This window comes from Galeopterus variegatus, unplaced genomic scaffold (assembly GCF_000696425.1).
Source record: "Galeopterus variegatus unplaced genomic scaffold, G_variegatus-3.0.2 Scaffold771, whole genome shotgun sequence".
NCBI classification, from domain to species: Eukaryota; Metazoa; Chordata; class Mammalia; order Dermoptera; family Cynocephalidae; genus Galeopterus; species Galeopterus variegatus.
In genome coordinates, this window is record NW_007726882.1 from 12,539 (window position 1) to 26,290 (window position 13,752).

The following is a 13,752-nucleotide window of genomic DNA, read 5'->3' on the forward strand; positions in this document are numbered from 1 at the left end:
AAGGGAGCCACCGCGAATAAATATATATGCTACATAAAAATAATGTATTTGTGCCTGCTAAAGGAAAAAGTTTCAAGCCAAATGAGAATATGGTCTAAGTAAATGAGTTCCTTAATCTCTCCTATTGCTACCCCAAAGACCCCCTTTTATGGAAATTCCAGAACCATCACTGGCTCCAGGAAGGATGTGATACTAATCTAAACCCTCTCCCATATATGCTGGTGTAAGCTTAAAATTCTACTAGTTTTCTTCTGTTTCCAAACAAGATGGGGTTATAGGGACCAGATATACCCTCCCACCTGAAACAACAAAAACTGGACAAACTATATTCAAAAATAGCTTTCAAGACATGAGACATCAGGCCACAAAAGACAGTGAGCCCTGAGAGGTGGGAAATAATCAAGGTGAGACCTAATGATCGCCCTAGTTTACTGCCTTGAAAAAGTTTCCCGGCTACATTATAGGGAGGATGTGATAGACACTGTGGTGATGGTTTCATAGGTGCACATACATGATAAGATGTATATGTACAGCTTATTGTATGTCAGTTATTCCTCAATAAGGCTGTTAAAAACCAAATTCTATTAATAAAGCTTCTTTACTGGAGCTTCTGGCTTTGATGCCTGTTAAAATGAAAATCCCACTAAGGGGGTAACAATTTTAAGTGTATTATTAAATTATCACACTATGGTGTCAATAAAAACCCAAGCACAAAATTTTATAGGAACAGCAAGCATACTTACTAAGGAAGGCTAGAGGGAGGACTGCACAGAGAAGGGAGGAAGAGCACAGAATGGGGGAAACACAAACAAACTTGACCACCTGACAAGTCTGTTGAGAGGTGGAACCAGCAGGAGTGGTCCATTGCAACTTTCGGTGGATCTAAGGAAATGCGTGGCAGTAGTTTTAACTGCTACAAGAAATAGGGAGCATTACTGGCATTTAGCAGACAAGAGCCAGGGAAGCTCAAGTCCCTCAATGCGCGGGACCATTCTGCATGACCACAAATGCCAACAGCACCCCATGGAGAAACCCTGGGGGAAGGAGTTCACCTGCACAGGCTACTTGTCCCTTTTCCAATACCAGCATCACAGAGGGGTCTCGATATGCGTTTAGAGCTATGGTTTGCAATGCTAAAGAGAACACTTACTAGTAAATCCTGTCTTAGCCGGTAAGCTTTTCTGATGTTCTAGCTTCTTATAGCCAGAGCCTCCAAAGCCTTGAGAATTCTGACAGGACAAGAGACATTTTTAAAGCTAACTCCTTAAACTCTAATTTAAAAACCTTTAAGAAAAGTACTGTAGTTACCGTAGCCAACTTTCCACCAGTTTTGTTGTCCAGAATAATTGGTTGTAAGGTTAAAGTTTTATAAAGCAAATTGCTAATGTGCTCCCAGTAAGAAAAAAAAAAACTTCCTAAACCAATTTTTCGGGGGGAGGGGTGTTGAGAAAGGAAGTCATCATAACGAAATTTAGGTTTAGAAGAGACTTTGTATGTCCTCTTGTTCAAACACTGAGAAAGGTGAGAATAAGAGAATGTGTGGTGAGAAAAGGCTGCTCCCCAGCAACCTAAGCAATACAGCGTGTACAGCACAGGTTTGAGAATACTCCCCAATCAGGAGTTCACTTTTCCTGTACGGTACTGTGCAATGCTTTCCTACCTTGGATATTTCCCACTTCCCATGAGCTGTCTTTCCAGGCCCCAACTCACATTAATTTTCCCCATGCCCATTCATCCCTCGACTGGCAGCTCTTAGAATCCTATGCTCCCCTCCTCTTTCTAATGTCTAGGTACTAAAAGTGTGTAATAGTACAGTACTTCAAGTTATGCAAGTTAGAAAACTCCTTTTTAAGTTTACACCCATACTTCTCTCCTACCTTCCAGACTGAAATTTCAACTGCCAGGTGAACTTCTCCTCCAGATGAGGCCCACCAGGACCTTAAGCTTAACCTGTCTAAACTAGTACTCGGCCTGATCCCTCCTGGCATCCTTATTTCTTTGAAGACCATCACCATTCAGTCACCCCAGCTTGAAACCATAGTGCTTTCTTTCTCCATCTCTCCCATTTTCAGTTAATTGCCAGCCTTGTGGATTCTGCCTCTGAAATCTCTTCTATCCATCCCTTTTCCTTTATTCTTGCTATCACTAGTCTAGATTCTCATTACTTCCCACCAATCTTTGGTCTCTCCCCACTTCGATCCAATTTAAGCACAATTGTGAGATTATCTTTCTGTATTAATGATTTTTATGATAACATTCTTCTGCTGACAACTTTCAATAGTTATTTCATTCTGTGAAATAAAATGTAAAGTCTTCGCCTGGACTTTTAAGACCCTCCAAAGTACGGGCCCAATTTCACTTTCAGCTTTAGTTTTAAATCACACTGTACTGCTTACTGTTCCTAATACATGTTCCATTTTTCCTGCCTCTCCTTCCACTATTCCCTCCATCTGCAACACCCCACATCTCCATTACCAACTGTTATCTGGCATCTTGACTTCTCCCCACAACTGAATATAATCTTACTCCTCTTTACATCTCTTTGACAAATTGCTCGAACTCATTTAGGACACTTAGTGTGAGTGCTTTGTATTATCTTTATCTATGCAAGTGTTATATATCTGGTTAGAATCAGCTTCTCAAGGATAGGAATTACACCTTACTCATCTTTGTAAATCCATTATAGGGCCCAACTTAGTGCCCTGCACAGAACGAGAGCTCAATAAATTGTTTTTTTTAACTCAATTTTAATCAATTATTCATATTGTGACTTTATGTATTCAATTGAAATGAGAAAAATTATACTTTAGTATTTAACTAACTGGATTTCAATTTAGGAGAAAGTTCTCTCAAGGTACCTTTCATTATTGCATATATGAGATAAACAGAACTCAGTACAAAGCTGTTAGTAGAAGAAAAGCATTAAGAAAAACAAACTGCAGTGTAAAATTAGTCTGGTCGGCTAGTTAAACACATACTGCAAGCAGCAATCTCACCTGAGAGAGGATTCACTCAGACTTCTAGGCTCTTTGCCTCTTCGAAAGACAGGACCATTATTCTCTTCCTTGACTTAAAAAAAAAAGTTATTTAGTCATTAATTAAATAATTTGACTGCATTTATGAAGACGACCTATTCACATGTACTGATCTGATGACTGTTAATAAATTCTCACAAAAACTTGCAAGTCCAAAATTATAATCTGGGTAGCACAATGGAGCAAAAAAAACTCTGGCTTTGACATTAAAACGTGATCACGTTCAGACTCTTCCAATAACCACCTGTGTGGACTTTACAAGTTACTTTATTGCTCTGGCCTCAGAATCTTAATTTGTAAAAATGAGGATGATAATTTTGTGAATGAAAATGAGATAATGTGAATAAAAAGGACTCGTGTGACCCTTGACAGAGTAGGTGTGCAATAAAATTTAGCTTAATATAAAGTAAAAATCAAAGAACCAGTCATAACTTACGTCAAGAAAACTGGCATATCCTCCCCTTACATAAGTGCATTTTGTTTGTTTATTTGGGGGAATAAGTAATAACAGTGACTAATAAGTATTCTGGACAAGAACCAAATCTACATTCCCATAAGCTACTGCAAGAGGTCAGTATTAGCTACACATCCTAACCTCCAGTGGAAACAGCGTTCCCCATCCAGCCTCCTCCCAGCTGCAGAAGAATTATGAGTTGGGCATGCACAAGCCATCCACAGGGCAAGAGAGGGAAAGACAAAGACGGAAAGCCCTCATTCCCACAGAGAATCCCTTTTAGGGACTTCCTGGCTCTCTTAGCCGTTTCCTTCCTTGGCTTGCTTGCTTTCCTTTCCTCCTCCCTGTATTTTTTCAACTTATTTTTTTTAGGTAGAATTTACATGAAATGATATGCAAAATCTTAAGTGTACTTTCACTGAGTTTGACCATTTTCTTTTGAACTGCTCTATGCAGCTCTTTTCTCTCACTTTTGTGTGTCTGAGAGGAGACCAAGACACCTCCACATCTGGGAGACAGAACTCCCTTGTTCTAGAGGGCCGAAGGTGATGCGGGGTGGAGTCTATAGAGACATAGAACGTATGGGCCATTATGGCTTGCTCTGGTCTAGGTATAAGAGGTCAACACAGCTCCCTTGACGTCCAGCATAGTTTGTCAAAATCAGAGACCACTTAGGGATTTGAGGCAAAAAGACTGATAAACAAAAGCATTCTTGGGGAAGCTGCAGCTGCAACAGGTGACTGTTACAAGAGTCAAGGTGTAGTGGTTGCTATGATCTGAATGTGTGTGTCCCCCTAAAATCTCCATGTTGGAACCCAATACTCAATGTGATAGTATTAAGAGATGGGGCATTTTAGGAAGTGATTAAGTCATGAGGGCAGAGACCTCAGGGAATTGTGCCTTATAAAAAAGGTTGAAGGGACCACCCTATCCCTTCCACCCCATTTGACATGTGAGGACACAGCGTTGGTCCTTCCACCATCGGAGAACGCAGCAAGAAGGTACCATCTTTGAAGCAGAGAGCAAGTCCTCACCAGACACTGAATCTGCTGGTGCCTTGATCTTGAACTTTCCAGCCTCCTCCTTCACTGTGAGCAATAAATGCTGCTGTTTATCAATTAATTACTCAGTCAAAAGTATTTTGTGATAGCATCAGGAAGGGACTAAACCATTGGTCATCTGTTGTTTTGTCTTCTCAGCACCTCCCTTTTTTGAAGAACTGTCCTCTTTCTACAGTTACTGTGGGGGCACCCATCTTTAAAAAGCAAACAAATTTCTCCTCCCATGAAATGAATGATGCTTATGCGTCAGTGCCCCTCACTTGTATGAATTCCTTCCAAAGTCTTAAGAGAGGCCTTAACAATGTTCATGTGGCCAGATGTTTTTATAAAATATGCAAAGAGAAGACATTTCAACCACAATCACTTGAGACCACAGGCTCTTCCCACTTCAATTTTCCTTCTGTCTCACATCTCCTCTTAGGAGTGGCTGTAGGCACTTTGTGATTTCTTCCATCCAGGTTTCTTTGGAGACCTGCAGCCATTGTATTGGGGGTTTTAACTCTTTTCTTTTAAGGTAGGCTTTCCAAATTGTATGAGTCGTCACAAAACCTGAATCCATGCCTGTCCTAGCCATAGCTGACTAGTCTGGAGGTGGGCCTGTGACTCAAGCTGGGCTGATCAGTGTCTTCCCATGGAGTTGTGACATTTGGACCTGAGAGACAGAGTTAGGAGCCTTTGAAGCTGGCAGGCCCCTAGAAGGTTTCAGGCTGCTCAGCCCCTGAAATAGGCCCTGGGTTTTTGGTCTTCCACTGTTTGACTCTTCTATTTACCTTTTGATTCCCTAAGAAACTCCAAAATCTTTCCAACAAATTTCCCTTGACATTAAGATAGGCAGAATCAGTTTTTTCTCTTTGCAAGCTAAGGCCCTATAAGACCCCAGTCATCACAGTCACTTCTAACAGTAGGCATTTTACAAATGTTGGTACTAAATGTGACACAAATAATGCCTTTAATTATTGCTGGAATTAAGAGGACATATTAGCATTTATTACCCATAGATCAGTCAAGTTTGAGCTTATCTCTTACTTCAGGACCACATATTCCAGAATGTCTAAAAGGTGCACCCCTGGGTGCTGGGAATATAGCAATATCTAACCCAGGGAACAAGCAGCTTGGAAGAGGACAGGAAATACAGAGCACATCACTGCTGGCATGCTGGAAATTGGGAAGGGATCACTGAGGCTTATCTATTAGGAAGTTGGTACTACCTAAATAATCATCCTGTACCTACTTTTAAGTTGTCTCTTAAAGCTGATTTCATCCAAGTTCACTAACCTAATTTGAATTCTCTCTTTTCTGTGTGAGATCACTAAAAGGTTGTGACAAAACACCAGTAGTGCCAATGTCCCCACCTCCGTGTTAGCCTTACATTTTAATTTGTAACGATGGTGGGGAGAATCCTAGGATCACCTGTGCTCTCCACTCAGAAGTGTTTCTACACTTGGTAGAAATATCCGCTCTCCTGGACACCACTGACCAGAGTCTGGGAGGTATAAGGTAATAATGACAAGAGAACCTGAATACGGAGTCATCTGCCACTGTATTCTCCGGTGTGCGTGTAGCAGTCTACACTCTTCTTCAGTGGCTTAGATATGAAGTCCTTCAGTCATTTAGAACAGTGCATATCTGATGGAATGTTCAGTAGAGCTGGCCAGCTGAGGAACCTCTTTTGGAAGGGACACTACAAAAATAATGCATGTGCTTTCTCAATTGCAAGAGGTTCTATTATATTTGTCAAAGTCTTGTTCCTGGGGAAGACCATCAAACTTCCGCGTATAAAAACTATCCGCTATGCCTGAGAGACTCATCAGCACCTTGCTGTTTTAGTTTTATGCCATATCATTGGTTTTAGAAAATGTCTAGGTTTTATGTTTAAAAATAATTTTTTTAATACGTATAAAACTTTGGTTCAGTTTACATTTCATTAAATTATGTTTTATTCTGCTTTGAAGATTGGTCTATTTCACCTCATGCCAATATTTCAAAATATACCACTAAAGCCTTAAAAGCATTTCTATGATTCCAGAGCTTACTGAATATTTAGTAGCTACTAGCCACCTGTGGCTATTTAATTTAATTTAAATTAAAATTCAGTTACTTAATAGCACTAGCCACATTTCATGTGTTCAATGGCCACAGGTGGCCAATGGCTCCTGTATCAGACATAATTAGACTAGATATAGAATGTCTCGTTATTACAGAAAGTTCTACTGGATAGTGCTGTGCTAGAATGTACCTGAAACCAAGTGGTTAACAACCCAGTCCGTTCAAGCTTTAGCACCCAGACACATCACTGCTGTCACTCTTCTGTTCATTTAGAGTTCACAGCTATCCTCCTTCATCTAAATGTAAAAAGTACAATTCAAAGTGCTAACTGCGGCCCATATAAGGACACATGTATAATGGAGAGAAAGGTTATTTTTCCTTATATCTCCAGCAAAGTTGGGCCTAATTAGGGATCTATTAAAAGTATGATGATATAAACTATTTTTGCTATCAATGATTTGCAGTTTTCAGCTTCCTTTGTTCAGATGATCGAGTTGATTGGAGCATGAGCACCTTTGCCACATGACAAAAATATTCCCTAGGCTTTCACCCAAGAGATTTGGAGTCAGTCCTAATAATTATCTTTATTTAAATGATCAGTAGCTGGTGCATGCTGCCTCTCTAGGCAAGAGATCATCATTGTTAACATTAAAGGTTTAAGTCATAACTATCATCAATGGAGGTCAGACAGGTTTGAGCTTATCTCTTGCTTCAGGACCACAAATTCCAGAATGTCTAGGAGGTGAACCACTGGGGTCCTATGTATACTGCAATATGTAATCCAGGGAACAAGCGACTTGAAAGAGAAGAGAAGATATTGAGCACTGTTGGCATGCTGGACAGGGGGGATGTTTTTCATTCTGTAACATGTGCTGTGGCTTCTTGTGATAGTGGCAGGTTTGTGTTTTCAAAAGCCCCCCACAAAATTGTCAGATACCTTTAGGGCTGAGAGGAAAGAACACATGGGGGGAAGGTTTAATTCTATGAACATTCACGTGCAAGAACACAAGATAAACCCTTCACTGCTTTTAACATCATTTGCACAGTTTCTAGGAATTTAAATTTCATAAAACTTCTACCTGTTTTACTACATTCTTTTAATGTATGTTTTTATCTTCCTATACGTGTTTTTTAAAAGCCAAGAATAATTATGCTTGTGGACAAGGATAAATATGTATTTAAGGCAACCAACACCAGTTAGATATCCTAATTAGTGTGACAAGAGACCTGGTGAGCAACCAGGGAATTAATAAACCTGATAATTACAACTTCTACAAACAGTTTCCATGTCATAATGTGGCAGTGTGGAAAGGTACTTGTCATGGAAGTGTACAAACACCATTTTCACACACTTTGCTTCTATTCAATACTCTAAGAGGACCTGAGTCTGACTTTGCGTGAAGTCCAGTGAACAGTGAGTAGGTTGCTATGGGCTGGTCTAGCTACAGCGGCTGGACGCCAGAAGTAGAAAGACCCACCCAGGAGCCACTGGACCTTCATTCTTCCTTCCCCTCCTACACTAAGGATGTGATCTTAACTGGTGACTCCATGAAGTCAGTCACCCCAGCTGTGTGCCCAGTCCTGCCTACATTATTTCATGTAATACAACAATTCTGTGAAGCGTAATAGAGATGAGGAAATTGAGGCTCACAAAGGTTAAGGACATCACGCAGCCAGGAAATGTGAAAGTCAGGACTCAAACATGGGCTTAGCCCAACCCAAAGTCAGTGCTTTTCTTATCTGCTTTTCACCAACTCCCAATTAAAGAGATAAATACCTTAAAGGGCTCATATCTATACATCTATATCTACATAAATATATCTGAACTGCTTTTAATCACAATGGTTCTGACACCAAATGTGTGGGTTTTTTTCCCCCACCCAAAACCAATTCTCCAGACACCAACTGGGTGCCCTACAATTCAGTTCTAACATTAACTGCCTGGAGTTAGCACAAACCCTGTAGACTAAGGGCTCAGTCCCACAAGACTGCCCCCACTTCAGATGCCAGTCACCACCAATCACAACTCGCAGGTTTCCACCTATACTTCTGACCAACCAGCTATAAATCAGGGGTTCCCTTGAAGGTCACCCCAAAATATGCCACTTCAGCAGGTTGGTTACTTTGAGCTGAAGGCACTTGAGAAACAGTAGATTCAGGAAGGGCTCTCTGACCTTAAAGAAAGGCATAAATTTCTTGTGAGAAAGGTGACCTACCATGACCAAGAAGAAGAGAACATTCTTATCACCAAAGACAGGGAGTTGACACTGAGATGAATCTGTATAAACTTACTAAAATAAAATAACCCTTATCTTCCATTAGTTCCCCCGTATATTTCCCAGTCACTTTCCCACAGTCTACCACCCCTAGCCCAAACCACTTTGCCTTTGTCTTGTCATGTCTCCACAATGTATCATTCTTTGTTGAAATGGTATATAAGCCCTCAGGCCTCTCTGCTTCTGTGGGTCTTCATTTCTCTTCTATGAAGATGTATGTAAAAATGTTAACATCAAATAAAACATGTATGTAAAAATGTTAACATCAAATCCCATGCCATGTAAAAATGTTAACATCAAATAAAATTTGTATGCTTTTCTCCTCTTAATCTGCCTTTTGTCAGTTTAATCCTCAGGCCCAGCCACAGAACCTAAGAAGGTGGAGATAAAGTCTTTCCTCTTGTATACCACAATCCCTTCCTCAGGTACAATAATTTGCAAAAACAGCTCACAGAACAAGAAAGTGCTTTGCTTACTATTACCAGTTTATTATAAAGGATACAACTCAAGAACAGCTAAATGGAAGAGGTGCATAAAGCAAGGTATTGGGGAAGGGGCACAGAGCCTCCATGCTGTCTCCCTGTACACCACCCTCCCAGAAACTTGACATGCTCACCAACCACGGAACTCTCCAAACCCTGCTATTTAGGAATTTTTATGGAGTTTTCATTAGGTAGACATGATTGATTAAATTGTCCGTTGGTGATTAACTCAACCTAAAGCCCCTCTCCTCTCCCTGGAGGTCAGGATTGGGGATGGAGGCTGGGGAGGACTGAAAATGCCTACTCTCTAATCACACAGTTGGCTCCTCTGGCAACCATCCCCCATCCTGAAGCTATCTAGAGGCTCACCAAGTTAATTAGCAAAAACTCAGTTATGATTGAGAGGAGCTTGTTACGAATAACAAACAGTGTTCCTATCACCCCATCACTAGGGAAATTACAAGGGTTTTAGAAGCTCTGTGGCAGGATCTAGGGACAAAGACCAAATATATATTATTGTATCACAATATGTATATATAAAACAAGACCATGAAAATAAACAGTGTATTACTGAACTATATATTATATTCTATTTTTATCTATTTGTCCTTGGATTTTTAAAACTTCTTCCCTGGAAAAGCTTAGGAAAAGCCCAAAATGTGAAACATGGAGACCGAGTAGTTCTGGTTGGGCCAGGTGAGTGCCAGAAGTCCTGACTCCTTATCCTCCCCTTCTCTCCCCATCCTACTTTGGATCTTCTAGATCTCCTCGGACACAGTAGGAGAATCACGTGCATCATATGCTGAGTTCTCTAAGAACAAGATCTAAAGGTGATTTTTCACTTTTTATCTAGGTGTGTATCACAGTCCTTGGGTGGTGACAAAGATACTTTCCTTGACCAAACTCTGCTCTGAACTTTTCAACTAGGCCTCATTTTTTGGATTTCCATACTCCTCTTTGCATTGTCCAATTTTAGCAAAACTCCTGCCAAGTTTGTTAGCCAGAATCTCCCATCCTCCATTTATGATCACTTTCTATGTCTAATTGGGTTCCTCATCCTCCACCATCTCCAAGGGATGTCTGATCACCCAGGCCTGCCTTCAGCAAGAATACTGTTAGATCAATTTAGCTAGAATCCCCCATTACCCCTGATGTTTCTTCTTAGTAATTTTCTGTCTGCTAACCCTGCCCTGCTCCTTGGCTATAAATTCCCACTTATCCATGCTGTATTCAGAATTGAGCCCAGTTCTACACTGAGATCTTTTTTCTCCTATTGCAATAGTCCTGAATAAAATCTCTTTTTACCACCTTAACTACTAGACAGCTCTGGTTTTCTTTGATAGTGGAAAATTTTACAACAAATATTTTTAAATAAAGAACTAATGTTGTTAATAAACATAATAAACCATAATTATTGGGGCAGAACCTATGGCTCCCTCGCTGGTGGGAAGCTCAAGGCTTACAGAGATGACCATCAGGGGGTATCCTAAAGCCAGGTTCACAATCCTTCCACTTGTACCTTCCAATGCTACCCCCTGTACTTCTTCACCAGGTTTTTCATTAAAATCTGTGGATGTTAATATTATTAAAATTAAACAAGAACGGACAAAATGGAATCCAAATTTGAATTCATTCTTCTTTTTAAACCAATATTTAGTGAACACAGTTATTTCTTTCTTTTCCTTGTTCCTTTCTTCCTTCCTTTCTTCCCTTCCTGTCAACATACCCTTGTTCATGGCAAACTGTGCCCAGCCCTTGTGCTGCTGGTAATGAATTGGCCAGCTCACCTTCAATGTAAAGAACATTGTCTTTTTTTTTTTATCACAAAAGGAAACTTCTCTTTTCTTATGCTATTTCAAGAAATATATTACATACGTTTTTTGTTGTTAGCATTGGCATGATGAAATGGAAATAGAAACTTCCTGACACCTTTTGGCTTTTCACACTCTTTTTTCAAAACAGTTGAAGAATAGATGATACGAATGTGTTGGTTGACATCTCTATCTGGTGAACTCAAAAATTCTGGGTAATCATCAATCTGAAAAAAAAATAATAATAATTGAGCTTATTGAAGACAAATATGACCACTTACCTGTTCTGGGATAATAAATCTCCCAAAGCTAAGGGTAAGTTTAAACTGCATTCTTTCTTTCCATTTTCTCCAATGGGACATCTCTCCTCTTTTTGTTGTTAGGTTTCCCAATTCCTCTCTATTTGCTTTAGTTCTTACTGAAAATGTACTCAGCAACAAAACCCAAGAAACTATTTGTACTACAGGATTGCTAAATAAATAGTAATAGTGTTTTTATTTGTTAAACCATATACTCCCCCACTTCCATTTTGAAAATAAACTTTTTTTTAAAGAAAGGTCTCAAACATGTATAATTAATTGGGTTAAAATTAGGATTTTTCTATGCAGGAAATAATGTCCATTTGTAGGCAACAGTCTGCAGAGATTCTGTGACTACAAACATCTAGGTTTGAACTACTGGAAATGTCCTCTCAAAGGGCTGTTTTCTGTTCTTGATTAAAAACGGAAAAGGTCAGGGCCGGCCTGGTGGCGCACTGCTACAGTGCGCCGCTTGGGAAGCGCGGCGGCGCTCCCGCTGAGGGTTCGGATCCCACATACAGACTGGCCGCTCACTGGCTGAGCAAGGAGCGGGGGCAACACCAAGGGTTGCAATCCCGTTGCCGGTCCCGGTCCGGTACGGGCACGACACTGAGGGTTGCGATCCGTTGCCGGTCACGAAAAAAAGACAAAAAGACAAAAAAAAAAAAAAAAAAAGGAAATGGTCTTAATGAATACTTAGGACTGTTAGATCTTCTATTTAATAACCTACTTCCCTGGCTAGCAAGTAAGCTCAGTTGGTCAGAGCATGGTGCTGATAACAAAAAGGTCAAGGATTCAGATCCCTGTAGTGGCCAGCCACCAAAAAGCAAAAGAAAAAAAAGAAAAGAAACTACTTCCCTTTTTATGATAGGCAGCAATAGCATCTGATGAAAAGCTAAGAATAAGGCCAGAGAATCATCAGATGCACAACTAAAACCATTAATTCAAGAATAAAGAGAAATTCCTCACTAGACTTTTTGCAAGTACTTAGAATTTAGGTAAAAATGTTTCCTGTGACCACGTGGTTTCATATTTCTCTTTTCACAAATAAAAGAAGGAAATATCAAATTATAAAATTCTAAAAATCTGATTCAGAGTAACTGGAGATAAGAAGATGGATTAATGAAGAGCTATCAGGATCTACTCAAGTTCAATTTTTAAAAATGTTTTCTAATATATACAATAATTCAAACCAGCTAATAAAGATAGCCCAGGGAAGGTCTTCAGAGGATGTGCTTTATTTAATAACAAAGTTTTATAGTTAGTAAAGGAATTCATTTCTGCATAAAAGAGTCTTCAGGGCTGGCCCGGTGGCGCACTTGGTAGAGTGCGGCGCTTGGAAGTGTGGCGGCGCTCCCGCCGAGGGTTCGGATCCCATATAGAGACCAGTCCGCTCACTGGTTGAGCGCGGTGCGGGCACGACACCAAGGGTTGCGATCCCGTTGCCGGTCATGGTACAGGCGCGACACCGAGGGTTGCGATCCCATTACCGGTCACAAAAAAAGACAAAAAGGAAAAAATCGTATAACTTCGTATAATGTATGCTATACGAAGTTATTACGCTTTCTGGTGATTAAACGATTTCTGACATAATAGAGAATCTGACAGATTAACTTCGTGATTCCAATTTATGATGCATGATAGATTTGATTTTAAGTAGAAAGTTATAAAACATTTCTCTATATCCATGAACAGTACTGGAATGTGGAATTCATTATATCTATCTATTTATTAGATTTCTAAAAGCTTTAAAAAGTACTCGGAAAGTTTTGCTGACCATCAGGCATTTGAGTACTTGGAAAGAAAAATTAATAATTAAATTTTAAAAGAGTGGTTTTTTGGGTGGCTTGCCAGTACAGGTATCCAAACCCTTGACCTGGTGTTGTCAATATCATGAAAAAATAGTTTTAATATGTAACTAAGCTCTTAAGGGAATTCAGGGTTTATGAGGGTTGAGTTTATATTTGAACCAAGCACCAAAAGTTTATCAAAGAAGTGAAGATGAATACTATTTGATGGAGTTTGGATGTGTTGTCGCCTCCAAAACTCATGTGGAAATTTGATCTCCAATGTGGCAGTGTTGGAAACTGATTGAGTCATGGGGGTGGATCCCTCATGAATGGATTAATGCTCTCCCAGGGGGAGGGGGGATTAATGAGTGAGTTCTTGCTCTATTAGTTCCCACGAGACCTCATTACTTAAAAAGACCCTGGCACCTTCTCTCTCTCTTGCTTGCTTCCTCTCGCCACGTGATCTGCTCATACCCACCGGCAACCTGCCACTTTCTG

The 13,752-nt window shown here is 40.1% G+C and overlaps 1 long non-coding RNA gene across 1 annotated transcript in view; it reads right to left on the reverse strand.

The window, feature by feature from the left end:
* Positions 1-2,994: 2,994 nt before the first annotated feature.
* Positions 2,995-13,752, reverse strand: part of LOC103590119 — a 46,108-nt gene continuing 35,350 nt past the window's right edge. The window contains exons 2-3 of the long non-coding RNA XR_550443.1: positions 11,230-11,392; positions 2,995-3,069 (exon numbers count right to left, since the gene is read on the reverse strand). This is a non-coding gene — a long non-coding RNA (uncharacterized LOC103590119). The remainder of the gene's footprint in view (positions 3,070-11,229; positions 11,393-13,752) is intronic.